The sequence below is a fragment of the Mobula hypostoma genome, chromosome 2 (assembly GCF_963921235.1).
Source record: "Mobula hypostoma chromosome 2, sMobHyp1.1, whole genome shotgun sequence".
In the NCBI taxonomy this organism is placed as follows: Eukaryota; Metazoa; Chordata; class Chondrichthyes; order Myliobatiformes; family Myliobatidae; genus Mobula; species Mobula hypostoma.
Window position 1 is genome coordinate 103,662,859 of NC_086098.1, and position 22,396 is coordinate 103,685,254.

At 40.4% G+C, this 22,396-nt stretch overlaps 1 long non-coding RNA gene across 1 annotated transcript; it reads left to right on the forward strand.

Moving 5' to 3' along the window:
* Positions 1–4,569: 4,569 nt before the first annotated feature.
* LOC134359087 (uncharacterized) lies at positions 4,570–14,860 on the forward strand. The gene is made up of 3 exons (XR_010021034.1): positions 4,570–4,715; positions 10,072–10,118; positions 13,981–14,860. It is a non-coding gene; the product is annotated as an uncharacterized LOC134359087 (long non-coding RNA).
* Positions 14,861–22,396: the final 7,536 nt, after the last annotated feature.

Consider the following 22,396-nt stretch of genomic DNA (forward strand, 5'->3'; position numbering starts at 1 on the left):
CCATTCAATCATGACTGATTTATTTCCCTTCTCACTCACTCCCTGCCTTCTCCCCATAAACTTTGACACACTTACTAATCAAGAATCCATTGACCTCGGCTTTAAATTTATCAAATGACTTGGCCTCCACAGCCATCTGTGGCAAAGAATTCCATCGATTCACCACCTTTCAGCTAAAGAAATTCCTCCTCATTTTTCTTATTCTGAGGCTATGCCCTCTGGTCCCAGACTGTCCCATAACCTTCCTATAATGATGTGACCAGAACTGAGTACAAACCTCCAAGTAAGTTTACAGTTCAGTTCTTTTACTGAAGCAGGAATGTTTGGTTGGACCTGTTTTGCCTTCAGATTGTGATAAATGTCTGGAAATAATGATAGAAATAATAAAACAAAAATATCTTCTGCAATAAAATGTTGGTGGTCGAATTTTTGCAGTATCAGGAAGTTTACAATTCAGTTTATTTATTCACATTTATGTCTATTAGTACTGTGACTAATATTGAAAGTAGACTGGGAGCAAAGACTTCACAGTTATTAATCTTCTAACTGGTGGCCTACATTGAGTTGCTGAACATGTTTAATTTGTGCCTTCTTGCAGTAGCTGGCTAGAGTGTAGAAGGAGTCACTCTGCGTACAACAGTCTGACAAGATTCCATTGCATGAAATACTGGCCTTGCTGCTTTGAGACTTGTTACAACACTCCATTTTTAACCATGTTTCATGTCATGCACATTGTACAGCATTTCATTTACCCATAAATCTTGGCTGAATTTTCAGTGAATTACATTTAACTATAATTGGTAGTGATGACAGTGAGTCCCAAATCACTTTTTGCCTTGATTTTTCTCTTAAACTTTTGTTTTACACTTTTCCAGAGACTATTGATCCTCTCCTTGGGATTATGGTTTTATAAGTGGTAGATACAGTGTAATGGTGCATCATTCAAACAGTATGACTGTGTAACCAGAGCAAATATATTTAAGGTCCACATGAATGTGCAAAGTTCAAAGTAAATTTATTATCAAAGTACATATATGTCATCATATACAACCCTGACATTTATTTTCTTGTGCGCATATCCTATAAATCCAATAACCATCATAGAGTCAATGAAAGTTTGCACCAGTAGGGTGGACAACCAATGTGCAAAAGACAACAAACAGTGCAAATACAGAAAAAATAATAAAAAAATAAGCTATAAATATACCTGAACAACAGAACTCAAGGAACAAATTTTCCTTTCCCTAATTCAGAAAAATTGTGTTTAATTGTTCGTTCAATTTCAACCATACACATGTATACATCTAAATGAAACAATCAAGATGCAAAACACAATACATACAGTCACACACAGCACAAGGTACATACCCTTTGACAGAACATGATGGAAATACTACGCAGGTCAGTTAGCATCTGTAGAAGAATAAAATAGTATTAAATGTGAGGTATATAATCTTTCATTAGTACAGCTAAGTTTCCAGCATTGTCTATTTTATTTCAAATTTCCAGTAGTATTTTATTTTTGGTGCCTTCAAAAAACCCTATTACAAATGTGAGTTCTGTGGTAAATATTATTTTCTTTTCTGTCACAGATCACTCCTTGAGTGGAATTAGGTTCCTATAATCACAAGTGAGTCTAAGCTTCTCAACATCAGATGAAACAGCAGTGTGTGCTGGGGGGGCGGGGGCATCATCGTGGGGTCTTTTTGCACTGTTTAGCTTCTTTAATCTTGTACTTGTCACTATGTGGATACTCCTGTTACTTTGGCAAGAAGATTGACAACCACTTCAACATGCTTGTAATCCAGCAAAATTATTTTACATGGAGAATATGAATAATTGAAATATAATTTTCATGGTAGGTTTCAATAATATTCTACTGTTCATTAAATCATAAATTCAATTTTGTCACCACTGTGAGTGCAAACATAGTTCATTTAGCTATTTCAATGATAACTGGAAAAAAAATCCTTAATTGAGGTATAGGCTGGAATTGTTACTACATCAACTTCTTGACCCAGAGAGTGAAAATATTCATTTGCGGTTCTGACAGTTTAGACAGGTCACTGAGTCCCAGGTCCATTAAATGCAAATCAGTCTATAAAATTTTTATGGTTGTAATGGATTTGGTGATGGACATTCTTGATTGGATTCAAATCCAAATTCTGGAGTTCAATCCAAAGAACTCCAGGGATGTTAGTGATGCTCTATTGCTGAAGTCGTAAAACCAACACCTTGCTACAGAAACTGTAAATATGCACAAGTTCAGGTTGCAGTTCACTGGCAAAATGCTCAATTGAATCACATACCCCAGACATCTCTGCTTTTGTTTTTGTTCATCTGAATTCACTTTACCATAATCTGTGGCACGATGGAATATTTTGAAGAAGCCACATTTAAACCATTCATCTTATGAAAAATATATTCCATTTAAAATTCATTAATGATCAGAATATACTGTCAAAATAGACTATTGATACTTGGGGCTATTTTTTGCAAATGGCATGAAAATTCAGGCAAGATACTCTGTGCCATTAAAAAGGGATATTTAAAAGTTACAATCTAATTTCTTTACTCTTGGCTTCACAAAAAAACAATCATTTGATTCTAGCTCACCATTAAAAATCAAGGAATTGAATTGAATTGACTTTATTTCTTACACGCTTCACATACGTGAGAAGTAAAAATCTTTATATTACATCTCCATCTGAATGTGCAATGTGCAAATTATAGTAATTGTAAAAACTAGTATGTACAGTAAGATATACAAAAGAACAGACGTTATAGCTTAGAAATACTATTGCATCAACGTGATTTAATCAGTCTGATGGCCTGGTGGAAGAAGCTGTCCCGGAGCCTGTTGGTCCTGACTTTTGTGCTGTGGCACTGTTTCTCGGATGGTAGCAGCTAGAACAGTTTGTGGTTGGGGTGACTCGATTCCATAATGATCCTTCTGGCCCTTTTTATCACCTGTAAAATGTCCTGAATAGTGGGAAGTTCACATCTACAGATGCACTGGGCTGTCCTTATCACTCGCTGCAGAGTCCTGTGATTGAGGGAAGTACAGTTCCCATACCAGGCACTGATACAACCAGTCAGGATGCTCTCAATTGTGACCCTGTAGAAAGTCCTTAGGATTTGGGGACTCATACTGAACTTCTTCAACCATCTGCAGTGAAAGAGGTACCGTTGTGCTTTTTTCACTACACAGCCGGTACGTACAGACCAAGTGAGATCCAAGAACTTGATGTGTATGCCGAGGAACTTGAAGCTGTTCACCCTCAACCTCAGATCCATTGATGTCAATAGGGGTGAGCCTGTCTCTGTTCCTCCTATGGTCCACAACCAACTCCTTTGTTCCTGCGACATAGAGGGAGAGGCTGTTTTCTTGACACCATTGAATCAGGGTAATGACTTCTCTGTAGGCTGCCTCATTATTATTTGAGATAAGGCCAATCAATGTAGTATCATCTCTAAATTTAATTGGCAGATTGGAGCTATTAGATTGGAGTCATAGGTGTACAGAGAGCAATGGAGGGGGCTTAGGACATAGTCCTGGGGGGCTCCTGTAGTGCAAAGCTGCTTTTGTGCAGTCAATATCAAGGAAACTCATTACAGATCATGTTCTGTCCATTTCAATTCAAATATGACAGGAGTCAATTGTTGCCTGTCAACATGACTAGTATTGAAAATTGAATATTAAAGCATAAAGTTCCATTCCTTAATATTTTTATTGGAGTTGGACATTTAAGATTTGCTTTACTTTTCCTTTCTTCTTTTTTGCTCTCCCATATTCCAAATTTTGAGCCCTGCTTCTTTTTCTTTTACTTTATTTGACAATGAATTCATCTACTTGAAATGTGCTTCCGTCCCAGTTTTTGTGCTGTTAAATTTCTAACCCTCCAATCCTGTTAATTAAATGGATACAACATTGCTGAGCTAATTCGTTCAGTTCCCAGTGTCTGATTATGTAAGCCTGCACATTATCAGCTTGCACGTTCAGACATTTGCGGGCTCAAAAATAATAAAAGCCCAAATGTGCAAGAGCAAGACAGCATTAGATGACCCACTAATCTAAAATGGGACCCCGCAATTGCATAAATGCTCCACATCAGTTCATTATAAAATAATCCGGGGATGGTAGAGAAGCAACTCAGAAGATGCAATGAAGCACACACCAATGGTGCTTTCTCTTTGAAGAATGAGGCTGCACCCCAAATAGTACAGGCTGATATATTTTCCCTGCTACCTCTGTCAGGGAGGATGGATGAACTATAAATGCAGTGTGAACCCGATGCCTCTTTCTTTTGGCTGGGAACAGTTGTGAGATCAAGAGATGCATTCCAGAATTCTATCTAGAAACTAGATTTCATTCCCTCCAGCTTGTATGTCATGACGTTTGTCATCCGAAATGGACACCAAATTTATAGGCTTTGTTTCCTTTTCTGGAAATGTATTTCTGACTATAGGTTAAGTAATCCCTTACTTATTTTAAGCTCTGGCCACATTCTGAACTATCTTTACTATAGATAGCTCTGTGTCACTTTAGCCAGAACGGCATGCTAGCAGCAAGGTTCACACATTACAAATGAGTCAGTCTTCAGGAAAAATGGACAGTAAAAAACATGCAGGGAACATCAACAGCATGATTGAAAGGAGAAACTAAATAAAACTAATAAGATGGCAAAGCCGGGGTACACACCATGGGATTTGAGGTATGAATTATTACTGTAACCCTTTTCCCTCACTAGAGAAGGATGTACTTAACTTAAAAGGAAGGAGAAAAATAAATACAAACAGCAGGCAACAACTCCCTCAGAAAGATCAAAAAATAAAAGCAGGACTTCCTGCTTTGTCTTTAAAGTACGAATAGCTTATTTCTTTGGCTAAAGTAATTACTTTAGACACTGCTGTAAGCAGTGTTTATTTTCATCGTGGGTGGGATTGTGAAGATTTTTGAAATAAAATTACACTTGGGATATTTTAGGTTGTTCATCAGTGCCCCACCATAGCACCTCAGCATGATGAGCCCCAATCCCATGGAAAAGCTAATTTATCTGAGCTCTGAATGTGGCACCCTTCTGGATTAGGACCGACCAGAAGTAAGGCTTTGCTCTGAGATAAAGGAATGAAGGATGACCAGGATAGAGGTGGTCTCGATAGAGAGCGCATGAAGTGGGAACAACCTTTCTCCAAATGGCAGCGGATTGCCGAATCTTCCCATTTGGCAATAGAACAAGGAGATGCAAGGGTGTTGTGTTATTGTGTTTCGAATTACAGCTATTTTAAAATTCTGCAATTTAACAGAAACTGAGAGTTCTTTCTAATATGGAAATAATGAGTGATTGCACATAGTTGACCTTTATTTCCTGTGCTTTACTAGAGCCTAAACTATTTTTTTTTATTGCACAGTTTATAAGTGTATATTTTTAAGATCCCTCTGGTAGTTGGCAGATCTAAGTTATTAATGCAGGAGTTGCACATAATTGAAAACAGTTAATTGGTAAAGTTATTAAAATGGAAAGAACTGGAATGGTATACAGTACATGCAACTCATTTTGTAAGATGATATTTTGAATTGGCAAATCCAGTGGCTTCTTTCCCAATTGTTAAAAATAAAACAATCGAATTCTTTGTAGACAAATACTGTATATATTTTAACATTGTTTAGTTAATGGAGTATAAAGCTAAATGTTAAAATAATGGGAGGGGAGGGAGGGAGGAAGGAAAGTCGATTCAGACCTGCGTCGGGTATTTTCATGCCTTACAAGGCGCAGTTGGAAGTCTGTGTGGGGTTCCACCCCTCACACAGACACTAGAACGATGTGTGGTTAAGTGGCTTGTTCAAGGACACAAACACGCTGCCATAGCTGAGGCTCGAATTGGTGACCTTCAGATCACTAGACGAATGTCTTAACCACTTGGCCACATGCCCAACACAAAATAATGAAGAATAACCTACTGATTTGATCCAAGGCCTGAATCAGGATACAAGGGAAGAGGGAGAAGGGAGAACATGCAGAAAAAAAAATAAAATCTTTAATGTGTTGTTTTCTCAACTAGATTAAACTCTGTATGGGAATGTGGTAGAACTTATCACCTATTCAGCTGTCATCGATTAAGTGAGCCACCTTGAACTTGGATGAGCAATAGAGTTTGGAATAGTTCTGAATGGATATTAACTCACTGGAGCCCCCTTTCTCCCCATTCAAAAAAAAAGGACACAAACAAAGATTTTAAAATCATGTAGTAAAGTTCCATATTAAAGCTAGCCAGAAAATGTGAAGAGCAAAGTGAAATGAATTTGTTAACAATAATGTCCACTGGTGGAACTGGATTAAATAAAAAAAATACTATCAGGACCTGAACTCTAGAAACTAGGTCTGCCAAGTGCAAGAGGTAATCAAGGAGATCTAATCACAAAACACCATTCAGGCCAAGTAAGGTATGAAAAAAAATCTAAGAACCTTATCAAACTAGGTAAAATAAGGTTGGTCAATATCATCTTTTAAAGGTGTTGTGGATTGAACAAGTACATAGAAAAGGTTAACACAGTGGTAACTTTGGCCTGGTGAGTCCCAGTCTTGTAAAAAGAGTGCAAACTTTATTGGATGGTGACTTGGGAAAAGCTTAGTGGAAATTGCCTACCTAGAATACTCTTTTTATTCTTTTCACTGACAAAGTTTTCCACACTTCATTGTGATTTTGATATCCTTTTTAGTATTTGGCTTACTGTACATTCATATAAAATACCCTAGATGTAATGCTATCCTAAAATTTCTAACTAAGCTCAAAGTCGTACTCCAGGTGATAACATGGTAGAATGAATTTTGTTCTTACAAACCACGTCTAATTTTCATTTAGATCACCCCACCAGGTTATAAAAATACAAGATCATAAAAGGTGAAGGGAAATATCACTGTCCACTTTGTGTCTGTCACACTCACTCACAATTGTCTTCATTTCTCTCTTTTTTGTTTGCCTGTGTTGGCCGTTGAAGTTGCTATTCATATGTCCAGGCCGGGTACCTTGATTGGACGGGTTGTCTTATAAAGAAAGCTTGTTCCAATTGGAGTTTAGAACAGGGAGACGAGATGAATGAAGTGTATAAGATCCTGAAAGACTTTAGCAGCATAGATGTAGAAGTTATATTACCTCTTGTGGGGGAATCTATAACTAAGAGTGAATATTTAAAAATAAGGGATTACCTATTTAAGACAAAGATGAAATGAAGATTTTCTTTCTCTCAGAGGGTCATGAGTCTTTGGAACTCACTGCCTCAAAAGGCAGTGGAAACAGTCTTTGAATATATTTAAGGCAATACTTTATAGGCAAGGAGGTAGAAGGTTACCATGGATCGACAGGAATGCAGAGATAAGACTACAATCAGATCATACAAGACGTTATTAAATGGCAGAGCATGCTTTAGAGCAAAGTGGCCTACTTCTGTTCCTAATTTATATGTTCATGCATATTTCTCTGAGCTATTTGACATGGATATTATGTTTTATACCTCTACTGCCACCCTTTATCACTCTCTAAGATCTCGAAAACGGTAAGCCTGGAAAGGATAGGCCAGTGACCAAGGTTTTGGGAATAGATATCAGATTTGGAAAAAAAGTCTTGCAGGAGGCTAGGAGAATAAATTTCATGGAAGAAAACAGACTTTTCTGCCTGTGGAAAAGACTAAGAGCAATACACAAAACAAATTGCATTTTTTTTATTGACTTAATGCAGAAAAGCCTTCCAAAATACTACACAGAAATCTCATGAGAGAATCAGTGACTGAGCCAGATAACATGCCAAAAATGTGATTAAAGAGATAAGATCCATTGATGATGAAAGAAAGATAGAGAAGAGAGGAGATCAAGAGGAACACAAAGGAAATTAAGCAATTGGTGGAACAGAAGCCAATGGCGGAATGAAAGAAACAGGATAAGCATAAAAAGTTAGAAGCCTTGGAATGCAGAGTTCAAAACAGAATGGCAGTGGGTATGAAGGATCCTACAAATAGAAACGTAACTAAAAATAGTTTAAAATAAGGGCATCACAGTGGCACAGTTGATCAAGCTGCTGCCTTACACTGCCTGAGATCTATATTCAATCCTAATCTCAGGTTTTGCCTGCATGGAATATTGTCTTCCTGTGACTATGTGGGTTTCCCCTGGGAACTGATTCCTTACCGCGTTTCAATTACAATATTGTGCAAAAGCCCTAGGCACATATATATAGCTAGGGCGCCCAAGATTTTTGCACAGTACTCCAGTGATTTTATATATTGCACTGTACTGCTGCCACAAAAAAAGAAACAAATTTAATGACATAAGTGAGTGATGATAAACCTGATCTAGCAGGCCACTCGTATAGAATACCCATTCACTGCTGAAATCACAGAAGTTCAGAGGTGAGGGCCAGGAGTGACTTTATGCTATCACCGTGACAACATCATACTCAGAGCCAGTACATTCCCAAGGAGATGCAATAGAGGAAAAACAAGCCACGGATCAAATGAGCTCTAAATCCCTCCATAGCACCATGTTTCACTGGACACTCTCAGTAAGAGATTCATGCCAGAGTTAAGGTGGACAAAGCAGGTGGACAATCTTCAAAGTACAGTTTCAGCATCTGAGGTCTACCCTGGGCACAGAATGTAGCCAAACTTTTAGCAGGTGTAGGAACCACTCACCCTGTCAGTTGTTATAGTCAGTGGAATCACAGGAATGTCCCCTGAGAAACTCCCAAAGCCTACTGTGAAGTAGGAAAGCAGGTGCAAAATTTGTCCAGCAATCCCTGCTCCACCACTCCAGTTTGGAACTTTGCCATTTCCAGGATGGAAGTCAATTTCATTCAGATTCAACCACAAACTCCTGTCTTCATCTCCTGCACTCCCCCTCATCAGGAACGTCAGACCTGAAGTTTCAGCAGCATGTCGGATTGGGAGAAAAATGTGTCACTGTTAATTGTGATCATTTTTTCCCCATTTCTGTGTGCCATTGGAGAGCTAGATAAGGACCCCACAGAGTCTCTGTCTGAGCCATTGACCACACCTTTGCCCACACTAATTTTGCCTGACCCATGGAGTTTCTTCAGCAGTTTGTCTTGCTCCTGTACCATGCTTTCCTTGCCCCTCTTTATCCAAATGCAGCACGCCTAATAATTGTAGTCTTATCTACACCCTGTATGTGATTGGCTAATTCGACAGACCTAGAGGATTGCATCTATGGCCCTTCAGATATTTATGGCACAACTCCAATTTCTTCAGCATTTTGGCTCTTCCGCCTATCACTTCCCAACTTCTCACATTATCCCCCTTCCCCGAACATCCACATTCCCCCTCATCTGGTCTCAACTATCATCTGCCCACTTATACTCCCTCCCTCTCAAATCGACAAAAACGTCAAATCTTCAGTTAGGGACTATTCTTAAATTTTCCCAGAACAATTTTACAGGTTTATAACTGTTTAGCCCTAACAGATGTGATAGAGTGTATCACTTTGGAATATTTCTGCTATAGTATAGGCACCATAAAAATACAAGCTGTGCCATTCTACATTTAATTATCTCCTGAGAATGGCCTTGAAATATGAGTGAAATTAATAGAGGTGACATTTACAGATGATGCCTGGTACTCTGAAGTACTAAGTAAAGTTATTAACTGTTGAAATAGATACCTATTTGCATTTATATTTTTAGTTTTACAGTTTTAAGAGTAAAGTAATGAAAGAACAGGAGAGTTCACAAGTAGGAGTTCTTCCATAACAAATGCTCGCGGAAGGCCTTGGAGTTCTGGGCTAAGAAGTGTCTCTAGTCAAGATCAGGATGAGAAGACACATGCAACAGTCATTGTCTAAATGCAGAAAAGTGAAGGATGGACGAGGCCTGTCCTGATGTATCAATTGTCACCAAACATTGGCCTCACAGGGGGAAAAAAATTGATGCCTTCAGAAGGTTTAATAATATTGCAACTGATCTTATACTTAATCCACTTTCCCATTGATAGCCATAATTTGTAAATCTCTGATAATCCAAAATATGTATTAATACCTTTGTCATTTCTAAACTGATTTACAGAAATTAATGAAATTGGAATCTGCTGAAGATCAAAATAACGGCACAAGGTAAGCCTCCAAAGCATCATGACCTCTGCTGGCATGGAGAAAAACAATAATCAACTATATTCATCCAATTATATGTGTTACTGTTGTGCATTTAATATTTCAGTTATATTTGAGTAATCTTGTATGTATGTGTGTGTGTATATATATATATACATACAAACACATTAATTACATACTTACATACATCATCATGCTACCACGTGATACATGTGCACCTCGGGAAAAGTAAAGGCTAAGTTATACCTGCATCAAAATAAAATAAAACACAGCGTAAGCAATGTTGAAGCAGAGCAGCACATGCTCCTTGGAAGGGAAAAAATGATTGAGTATATTTTTAAGCCAGAGAACGGAAGAATTCATAGGTTCCTGAAGAGTGAGTACGGGTGATAGCAATTATTAAAGAAAAATTGGAAATGGCTGGCTGAATAGGAAAGATTGACGAGTTTGATTACACATTGGGAGTTGGCTCATTTTTACTGAACTATTGGAACAGTATTTTGAAAAAAAATGAAATAACCAATGAGAAGCAAGTGCCAATTTTGCCAAGTGCACTAGGTTTAAAGTCATATAACTTACATTGAAGTTTGACTGTTCCAACAAAACCATCAGAAATTATCTGTGCTGCTATTGTAAAGGTAATGCAAGAACACTTAGAACAAAAGCCATTGTTGATTTCAGAACAATTTAGGTCTCACAAGCAGAATAAAAAAGAAGGGGAGTCTATTTCAGCATATGTGAAACAAAGAGATTGTCAGTTTGGTAATGGGTTGAATGATACACTAAGAGGTTGCTTAGTTTGTGGAATCTTAAAAGAAAGCATTCAAAACTGGCTCCTAACTACATTCAAGCAAGCAGTGGAAATTGTAATTTCAATGGAAACTGCAGACAGAGATGCAATTGCGTTTCAGTCAGGAATGGAAGTGAGTATGACCAAAATTGCATAATCTGAACATAAACCAGACTGGCCAAACAAATTGTGTTACCAGATTTAAATGTGAAACTTGCAAAAAATGCAACAATGTAGGTCACATACAAAGAGCATGTCAGGCAGACATAAATAAATGGGCTGCACAGGGAAGAGAAAATGCTAAAAATGTCAAGTTGTAGTTTCAAAAAGAGCACTAATCTGCATGCTATTGATGAAAACTCTGATAATAATAAGAGTGACACAGGACTGAGTAGCTTTGAGATTTACAATGAGAAAGCTAACAAGAGAAAAGCAATATGGCTTATACCAGGAGGATTTTTCCACTGAGGTTGGGTGAGACTACAACCAGATGTCATGGGTTAAGGGTGAAAGGTGAAATGTTCACGGGGAACATGAGGGTAAATTTTCTCACTCAGACGGCGGTGAGAATGTAGAATGAGCTGCCAGCGGAAGTGGAGGATGAAATTTTGATTTCATATTTAAGAGAAGTTTGGATACATATATGGATGGGAGGGGTATGGAGAGTTATTTTTCCAGTAAAGGTCAATAGAATTAGACAGTATAAATAGTTCAGCATGGACTAAATGTGCCAAAGGCCCTGATTCTGTGCTGTAGCTTTCTATGACTCCATGGCTCTAACAAGTGTGAATTCTTTAATCCAAGCATCACTTACTGCACTGCGATTGCACAATTTATGCACAAAGATTACCATATAACCATATAAACATCTAACAATTACAGCACGGAAAGAGGCCATCTCGGCCCTTCTAGTTTGTGCCAAACTCTTACTCTCACCTAGTCCCACCGACCTGCACTCACCCCATAACCCTCCATTCCTTTCCTGTCCATATATCTATCCAATTTAACTTTAAATGACAACATCGAACCTGCCTCAACCACTTCTGCTGGAAGCTTGTTCCACACAGTTACAACTCTCTGAGTAAAGAAGTTCCCCCTCATGTTACCCCTAAACTTTTACCCTTTAACTCTCAACTCATGTCCTCTTGTTTGAATCTCCCCCACTCTCAATGGAAAAAGCCTATCACGTCAACTCTATCTATCCCCCTCATAATTTTAAATACCTCTATCAAGTCCCCCCTCAACCTTCTATGCTCCAAAGAATAAAGACCCAGCTTGTTCAACCTTTCTCTGTAACTTAGGAAATGAAACCCAGGCAACATTTTAGTAAATCTCCCCTGTACTCTCTCAATTTTATTGACATCTTTCTTATAATTCGGTGACCAGAACTGTACACAATACTCCAAATTTGGCCTCACCAATGCCTTGTACAATTTCAACATTACATCCCAACTCCTATACTCAATGCTCTGATTTATAAAGGCCAGCATACCAAAAGCTTTCTTCACCACCCTATCCACATGAGATTCCACCTTCAGGGAACTAGGCACCATTAATCCTAGATCCCTCTGTTCTACTGCATTCTTCAATGCCCTACTATTTACCATGTATATCCTATTTTGACTAGTCCTACCAAAATTTAGCACCTCACATTTATCAGCATTAAATTCCATCTGCCATCTTTCAGCCCACTCTTCTAACTGGCCTAAATCTCTCTGCAAGCTTTGAAAACCTACTTCATTATCCACAACTCCACCTATCTTAGTATCATCTGCATACTTACTAATCCAATTTACCACCCCATCATCCAGATCATTAATATATATGACAAACAACATTGGACCCAGTACAGATCCCTGAGGCACACCACTGGACACCATCCTCCAATCTAACACAAAGTTATCCACTACTACTCTCTGGCATCTCCCATCCAGCCACTGCAGAATCCATTTTACTACTTCGATATTAATGCCTAACGATTGAACCTTCCTAACTAACCTTCCATGTAGAACCTTGTCAAAGGCCTTACTGAAGTCCATATAGACAACATCCACTGCTTTACCCTCGTCAACTTTCCTAGTAACTTCATCAAAAAATTCAGTAAGATTTGTCAAACATGACCTTCCACGCACAAATCCATGTTGACTGTTCCTAATCAGACCCTGTCTTTTCAGATAATTATATATACCATCTCTAAGAATACTTTCCATCAATTTACCCACCACTGACGTCAAACTCACTGGCCAGTAATAACTAGGTTTACTCTTAGAACCTTTTTTAAACAATGGAACAACATGAGCAATACACCAATCCTCCAGCACCATCCCCGTTTCTATTAACATTTGAAATATTTCTGTCAGAGCCCCTGCTGTTTCCACACTACCTTCTCTCAAGGTCCTAGGGAACATCCTGTCTGGACTTGGAGACTTATCCACTTTTATATTCCTTAAAAGCACCAGTACTTCCTCTTCTTTAATCATCATACTTTCCATAACTACCCTTCTTGTTTCCTTTACTTTACACAATTCAATATCCTTATTACATAAGTGTGCTGAGAAAATTCAAGCAGTGTAGGATGCCACAAGGCCAAAGGCTATGTCACAGTTGCAGTCTGTCTGTGATGCCTTGCCTTACAGGAAAGTTGTGTCATGTCACTTGTGATGAGTGATGGAAATAAACATCCCAAAGCCTTTGCATCATGCTTCCTTACTGCCGCAAAGAAAAATTACGCACTGATTGACAGAGAGGCCTTGAGTCTGGTTTGGGGTGTGGAACGTTTCAACCAGTATCTGTATGGGAGAGATTTTATCCTCATTACTGATCATCTGCCACTAGTGTCTATTTGCAATTAACAGAAATGTGTTCCACTAACAGCAGCAGCAGGAATGAACAGATGGGTTCTGTTTCTAGGAGGACACAATTACAAGGTCAAATTCAAGAGGACAACTGATCATGAAAATGCATATGGATTGCCCCATTTACCCTTGGATAAGGAAATAACTGAACAATTTATGTAAGAAGAGACTTCTCGTGATGTGTTCTCCCTCATGCTAAACAAAATTCTCCTTGTTACAGGCATAGATGATCCAAAGGGAAACCCGAAAAAGACCCCACACTGTCTCGGTTCTACATGGCAACCAAAAATGACTGGAATGTGCAGCAGAAATTCCAGTGACTCCATTTTTGCCTGTGCCCAGATGAACTTTCTCCTTGATGAGTTTTGCCTTATGCAGGGATTGAGAGGAGTTGTACCATCCAACCCAGAGAGCCAAAGTGTTGGAAGAGCTATATCCTGATCAAAATGAAAGCATTGGCTCGAAACTTTTTTCTGGTGGCCTAGAATATGTCAGCAGAGTTAGCAGCTCTCCAGGCACTGCTCAGGATGTTAACACGTCCAGAAGGTGCAAAGAGCAGCGCCTCTCCATCCCTGGGAATGGCCTGCATTGTCCTGGCTGAGGACTCATGTTGGCATTGCCGGACCATTCATGGATCCAAATTTCTTGGTAGTAGTGGATGCAGATACAAAGTGGCCAGAAGTGTTCCCAATAGCCTCCTCTACAGCTTTGCACACTGTTGTTGTGTTGAGAAGCCTCTTCTGACGCTCTGGTGTTCCAAAACACTTAGTTAGTGACAATGGACCAGAGTTTGTTGCGGAACTGTTTCAGTCATTCTTGAAAATGAATGGATTAAGACACATTACATCTGCCATGTATCACCAAGCTACAAATGGCTTGGCAGAAAGTTTTGTCCAGAGTCTACAGTGCGCACTGCAGACAATGTCAGCAGAACACACTACACTAACACTGAATCAGAAGCTGACCAATTTCCTCCTTGCATATCACAATGTAGCAAACTGCACAAAAAAATCACCAGCTATGCTGTTCCTGGGTCGTCCCTTACACTCACGCTTGGATCTTGTCAAATCCATTCTCAGGGAGGGTATGCAGAACAAACAGCTGAGACAGACTGGGGGGTGGGGGGGGGTCCTCAAACAAGGAGATTCATTGTTTCAGTCTTAGACAAGCATTTCTGGCGAGGGACTACAGAGATGATCAAATGTGCATACCTGAAAGACTGAGGATTGAACTGGACCATTCTCCTACACAGTGGAGATTGCATCTGATGTCATCTGGAAACAACACATTGATCAGTTGAGGAGAACAGAGTCAATTGTTAGAGAAGAAAGGTGGCCAGATCTGTCAGAACCACTTTCTGCAGTGCCAGAGTCAACTCCTACAACCACTACAGAGGAGGTCTCAGAATCTGAGATTGTTTTACAGCCACACGTCTCACCCGCCAAGCAGGGTGACCCCATTGTCAGCAAAGGCATTATCCCACAAGAGTAAGAAATCCTCCACAATGATTAAATCTTTAGGCCTGAATGGGACAATTTAAAATTTGCTATACTGTGGACGTCTATATAGTAGTTATATATATATCACAAATATCACAAATCATAACACCCACCCGTGAGAGCACCCATACTCCCTGGCAGTATCTGCAGTTGTGACAATCAGTACTTAGGAAGGGTCTCAGCCTGAAATGTCAACTTTTCAGTTCCTCCAGCATTTTGTGTGTGTTGCTCCTTGTTTTCACCATCAGCAGTCTCTCTTATGTCTACACTGTCAGAGATTTCTACACCTAATGAGTGAATACTTTTCAAAACACAGGCCAAGAGTTGAGCTGGAAATGAAAATTATTTAACACTATTGTGAATACATTTAAGACAAAGTGAGGACAGATTGTTTACAAATCCAGCATCAATTGCAAAGGGTGAAAGCAAAGCTGACAATTCATTAACCTTCTAATACAAAAATCTTGACTCTTCATGTTTAACTGCTTCTGGCCTGAAATAAAAACGGCAAGGTTGACAACCTGCACTAAGATATTATGAGTGTTAAGGTTAAAACCATTGAAAAGTCTAACTATCCGTTTTAACTGATTAATCATATTCAGTCTTTTAAAATTACAACAGATAAAAATGTTAGCAAAACAGGTAGAGAATGTGGAATATATTGTGTACGGCAATTTCAGGTGATTACGATTTCTTTTTCGGATTGATTTATTTAAAGAAGTTAAGACACTGCAGGCCAATTCCATTTCAAGTCAACCTGTACCAAACAGTTCTGTATTGATTTCCAGATAATAGAAGGTCTCCCACACTACGTAGACGTTTAATGGCCCTCACCAATTTTTAGTGACGTATCATGGAAGGATCCATCCAGGTGCATCCCAGCTTGCGATGTGGCAACTGCTCTGTCCGAGACCACAAGAAATTGCGGAGTTGTGAATGCAGCCCAGTCCAATATGCAAACCAACTTCCCCTCTGCTGACTCTGTCTACACTTCCTGTACTTTGGAATGCCAGCAAATTTAGTCAAAGACCCTTCCTACTCCAGTCATTCTCTTCCCTTACATCTGGCGCATACAAAAGCTTGAAAACACCAGACTTAATCCTAGCTTCTGCCTCACTGTTATCAGACCTTGGATGGATCTCTCGCACGCTGAAGATGTTTTTTTTTAATTTCCCAATCTACATTGTTGTTGCCCTTGCACTTTATTTGCTTACCTGCACAGCATTTTCCCTGCAGCTGCAACATTATATTCAGCATTCTGTATCCTTTCTCACCTCCTTGACATACAATAAATGGCATAATCCTTCTGGATGGCACACTATTAAAAGCCTATCACTGTAATAATAATAAACCAAACCCAAACTACTTTTTTTTGGCTAAATTAGAAATCTTTGTTGCCATATTTTAGAAAGCTTCACTCACAATAAAGGTACACTGAACAATTAAAGCTAGAATTCCCATGACCCCTAGGAACATTTTGTTATTTATTTGCCCTGTATTACTCGTGAAGAAGCTGCCAGACCAGTAATTCCCTCAAAGGTACAAGAAGGTTTTATTTCATTCTTTTCATGAATGTGGATTAAGGCTCAGCTCTTGAATAACCAAACTGAAGTGATCAATATAAAGACTTCTAATTGTGAATCAATGAAATTTACAAAACTGAAACTATTTAAAAGATGGGGCATGTTCTATTTTGGTCAAATGTAAAAAGCAGGAGAAGCCTGTTTGTGCTTGACTTTGAACAGAATCATGCAATTATTTACACCCATCACTGAACAGAATCATCTAAAAATAAAACACAATATCCCCAACAGTGCAACAATCCATCAGTAGGAGTTCAAATTCCATGAGCACCTGACAGACAGGCTTCTGGGGTTAAAGTCGAATGCAAAATTCGTATCTTCAGGAGGTAATGCATAACTGTGGAGGTTCTGCTTTTAATGAGATGTTGAACTGATATTCTGCCTGGCCTCCTGCTCCCTGTTCTTGCTCCCTTGGCCCCCTTGACTCAGTAAGATCCCCCTGTATCAGTGAAAAATGAATGCAGGAACCTGCGAGAGATTGGACTGTATAATTGTTACTCTCCTTGTGGTTTTACTTTTTTATCCTTGTTTGTATTTATATATCATTACATATATACATGTAATTTTTCTGTGTTTTGTAGTGGTTGCCTTTGTACCTTTCTGGAAACTTCTTAGTTTCAGTGGCGGGTATCATATTGCTTGAATAGGGGCTATCTTATCGGTTAATTCAAACAGTGGAATACCTACCATTAGCAAGCTGGTATAACAAGACCCAACTATATAAACTCTCCTCGTTTTTCCTTGGCTCCCTTTCATCTTCTGTGCTTCCCCCTACTACTAGGCTCTTAGGCTTTTGCTCATTCTATCTCGTTTTGTTCTTGTAACACTGTAACACGTTTTGTTTTTGATATGTTAACAAATACACTCAAAAACTTCTATAGATGTACCGTGGAGAGTATTCTGACAGGCTGCATCACTGTCTGGTATGGGGGGAGGGGGGGTGCTACTGCACAGGACCAAAAGAAGCTGCAGAGGGTTGAAAATTTAGTCGGCTCCATCTTGGGCACTAACCTACAAAGTACCCAGGACATCTTCAAGGAGTGATGTCTCAAAAAGGCAGCGTTCATTATTAAGTACCTCCAGCACCCAGGGCATGCCCTTTTCTCACTGTTGCCATCAGGTAGGAGATACAGAAGCCTGAAGGTACACACTCAATGATTCAGTAACAGCTTCTTCCTCTCTGCCATCTGATTCCTAAATGGACATTGAACCTGTGAACACTACCTGACTTTTTTAATATACCTTATTTCTGTTTTTTAGCACAATTTTAATCTATTCAATACATGTATACTGTAATTGATTTACTTATTTATTTAATATTATTTTTCTTCTCTTCTTCTATATGGTATTATGTATTACATTTAATTTCTGCTGCTATGTTAACAAATTTCACGATACATGTCGGTGATAATAATCCTGATTCTGATCCATGATCTGAAGCAACAAGTTTATGCCTCATTCTTGACTTCCAATGTTTGGGATCATGGGGGACAAAGGAATTGCTCCCCTTCACCTAAATCAGCAGTCACTGTCAGTACATGTGGGCATGGAGTACTCAGGCTTCAGCCTCAAACTGTTTCCATGGTTACCTGTGTTGTCAAAGGCTGTTCGACTGCTTTGAAGTGACCCCGATAATTAGGTGGAAACAATCGAAGATAATAAGGGGGGCATAATTTTAAGGTGATTGGAGGTTAGTATAAGGGGGATATCAGAGGTAAGATTTTTATACAGAGACACCCTGCCAGGGGTGATGGGGGTAGAGGCAGACAAGAAACTCATGGTTAGGCATATGGATGATAGAAAAATACAGGGCTATGTAGGAGGGAAAGGTTAGATTGATCTTAGAGTAGGTTATAAGGTTGTCAAAACATTGTGTGCCAAAGGGTCTGTACAGTGCTCTAGTGTTTTATATTCTCTGTTCTATGAAAAGAAAATCAAATAACTACAAACAGGTAAAATTTAAACAAAAAAACTTAAAGTAATACTTTTGTCAAAAAAGCACAGAAACACATTATTAGCTAATTAGCTTATTAAGAGCATGAATATATTGTGGAATAGACAAGAACTATCTTGATTTTAAATGAAGGTTGGAAACACTATTTAAATGATTGTAGCTGTGCTGGACACAGCAGCTTTGCCTGATGAGAATCAGGGGCAGATAAGAGGTGTCTACAGCTCCTCGACCCATCCACTGAGGAAATGCCCTGGAGTAACCATTGAATCCAGGGATGGATTAAGAGGCAAGTTGTGAAGCACTATAGCATGTTTTGCTCTTCAGACAACTGACAGCTAGCCAGAAGAATCTTCCAAACCATTGCTCTGCTTATTGCCTTCTGTGCATTGGTTGCTCTTTTAAATGAATAGTTGTATACCACATATCCAATTAGTAAATTAGTAGTTTACGCACATGCTTCAAGAGAGGGGACAAGTTTTTGCCACAGATCTCTTCCTATGAGGACTGCTATTGGCCGGGGTTGACTATGGATATTCAGTCCTGGCTGTCTATATAATATGCAAGCCAATATGAAGAGCAAGCATACAGCAGGCTCCCCCTCTCTATGCTGCTGATGATTCCAAAGGAACCACAGAGACCGCTACAGGTTGGCATCAGCGGCATCACAGGAGTTGTCAGTCTGTCATGGTCCAGTCCGTGAAGTCCGTATTCCGGTTCACGGTCTGGTCCGCCAACCCTTGCTCCAGGTTTTCCTGTCTACCCTGTTTCTGTTCTTGTTAAGCTCTAATTGAGTCAGCTGATGCTCATTGGGGCTGGCTGCATAAATACCTTCAGAGAGCAGGGTGTGATTGCTGGATTGTTCTTGTCCTTACTCCTTGTACCCCTTCCCCTGCCTTCTGTTTCCTGGCCTGAAGCCCTGCCTTGTCTTGCCGGTAACTCTCGCCTCGCCTGAAGATCTTGTTTCGCCTTGCATTGCCTGAAGCCTTGGCTGGTCTTGCTGGTAACTCTCGCCTCATCTCGCCTTCAGTCTTGTCCTGGAGCCACCCTGTACCTGGCTCCATTCCTGTCCCTTGCCTCCGCCAGGTAAGTCAGACTGTCTTGCCATTACCCTGCGGTTGGTTCTGTCGAGTAAACCAGTAATTGCCGTTACCTACGGTTGGTTCTGTCCCTTCCTAACCCTTGCCTCCTTCAGGTAAGCCAGGCTGTTTTGCTGTTACCTGCAGTTGGTTCTGTCCCTTCCTGTCCCTTGTCTCCGTCGGGTGGAGTACTGCGCTCTGCCCAGGAGGAGCCTGCCAAGTCTTGCCTCTAGCCTCAAGCCTGAAGACTCCAATCTCCTGCCTCCTGCCAGGCCTCGCCTCCAGCCTCCTGCCTAGCCTCAAGCCTGAAGACTCCAGCCTCCTGCCTCCTGCCAAGCCTCGCCTCCAGCCTCCAGCCTCCTGCCTAGCCTCAAGCCTGAAGATTCCAGCCTCCTGCCTAGCCTCAAGCCTGAAGATTCCAGCCTCCTGCCTAGCCTCAAGCCTGAAGACTCCAGCCTCCTGCCTAGCCTCAAGCCTGAAGACTCCAGCCTCCTGCCTCCTGCCAAGCCTCACCTCCAGCCTCCTGCCTCCTGCCAAGCCTCGCCTCCAGCCTCCTGCCTAGCCTCAAGCCTGCAGCCTCCTGCCTAGCCTCAAGCCTGAAGACTCCAGCCTCCTGCCTAGCCTCGCCTCAGGTCTCTAGCCTCTAGCCTCAAGCCTTAAGACTCCAGCCTCGTCCTGCCTGCCAGCCAAGCCTCGTCCTTGCCTAGTTCTGGGGTCTGAGCCAGAGGCAAGACCCAGGTACTGGGTCCTTGTCCAGTCTCTGGCTCGGAGTCCAAGCCCGGGCTCCTAGCTCTCTTGTCCAGTCCTGTTCCGGGTTCCCGGTTTTCGTGTCCATGTCCTTGCCCTCACCCTGTATCCTAGTCCTGTCCCTAGTACTTCAGTGTCTGTGTCTTGCACTTGGGTCCGTTCCCAGCCACCCCCCGTATGACACAGTCAGCATTGAACTCAATACAAGACTGCCTTAGGGAGTCCTGCTCCAAATTTTTCCCTAGAGGTTTGCTTCCAAAGCCTTCTCCATAAGTGGGGATAGCCGCAGGGCAGCAGAGGTTTGAGATCAGAGTTTTCCTTCTCCTCGATGAGCTGCCAACCACAGCTGACAAGCCACATCTGCCTTAAGCGACCAAAAATCAGCAATGGTTCATTTACTCAAAGTTGATTGTCACTACGTAAACAAGGACACTCTTTCTCAGAGGAGACATCGGCATACAGCTCCCTCCTGCTCTAAATATTTTATCCAGTGGGGAATGTGATTTGCTGATTGGTCATTGTCTTTACTTTCATCCCTCAGGGAAATCAATCATGCTCACATGAAGATGTTGATGTAATAATGTCATGAGCAAATTTGAGTGCAAATCATTATTTCCCGGTGGATGCCAATGTGCTTCACGGATGTAGGTAAGGAGAGACTGAACTGGGGAGGATAAAACAGAGTTGAGGTATGCAAGTATGAGTTCAGTGGGGCAGGAACAGTCGCCTTGCATTTCTCCCTCTTTTCCCCTGACCTTTTAACTCTACTCCTCAGCTCTTTTTCTCCAGTCCTGCCGAAGGGGTTTGGCCTGAAACATTGACTGTACTCTTCTCCTAAATGCTGCCTGGCCTGCTGAGTTCCTCCAGTATTTTGTGTGTGTAACAATGGGTCAACTTGGACAAGCAGTTTGTGGAGGCAGGAACAAGTTGAGACAAGCCTGATACTTGAGATGACAGGACTGTTGTTATGAGGAGAGGTTAGTTTAATTGGGCTTCTATTCATCAGAGATTGGAAGAAAGAGAGGAGATGCTTTTGAAACACATGAAGTTCTGGTAGATTTTAACAGGTAGATTACAGAGAGATTGTCTTCTCTAGGGAAATCAAGAATCAGGGGTCACAGTCCAAGGATACAGGGTAAGACATTTAGGACTGAGAAGAGAGGGATTTTTTTTCATTCAAAGGACAATGAAACTCTGGAAATCTCCAGCACAGGAGACTATAGAACCCTTAACTATTGTATATAGATAATATATATTTAATAAGAAGATAGATTCTTGGCACAGAAATTATTATAGCCAACCTTATCAGTGCTGATGATGAAATGTCATGCTGGAATGTTAGCTCCATTTCTATGTGGGTAGGTGCTGCTTGACCAGCTGAGTATTTTCAGATTACTCATTAGAAACAGTTGATTCTTTCATCTGAGAACATGATACTGCACTGCAGTTTAATCCGTCATCGTTTCAGAAGAAGGGTTGGTCAAATAAGGGCAAGTTGCATTGATTGAAATCATTGAACAGGTATAGCAGGAAGTGCAGCAGAGATGCCATTTCACACTGCAATGAGTCAAAGAGAATAATTGCATTGACCTGAAACATAATTCTAAGGTGAAACTATCTTCAAAGAGAATGGAGTTAGCACTGTTAAATCATATTGCCAATATTCTTGTAGAAATATTGTACAATAAGTGTTGGAGGTATTATTTGCCCCTTCTGGATGGAGGTACAGAGATGGAAAAACTACGAATGCAAAAAAAGTATGGCAGAGCTGCAGGAA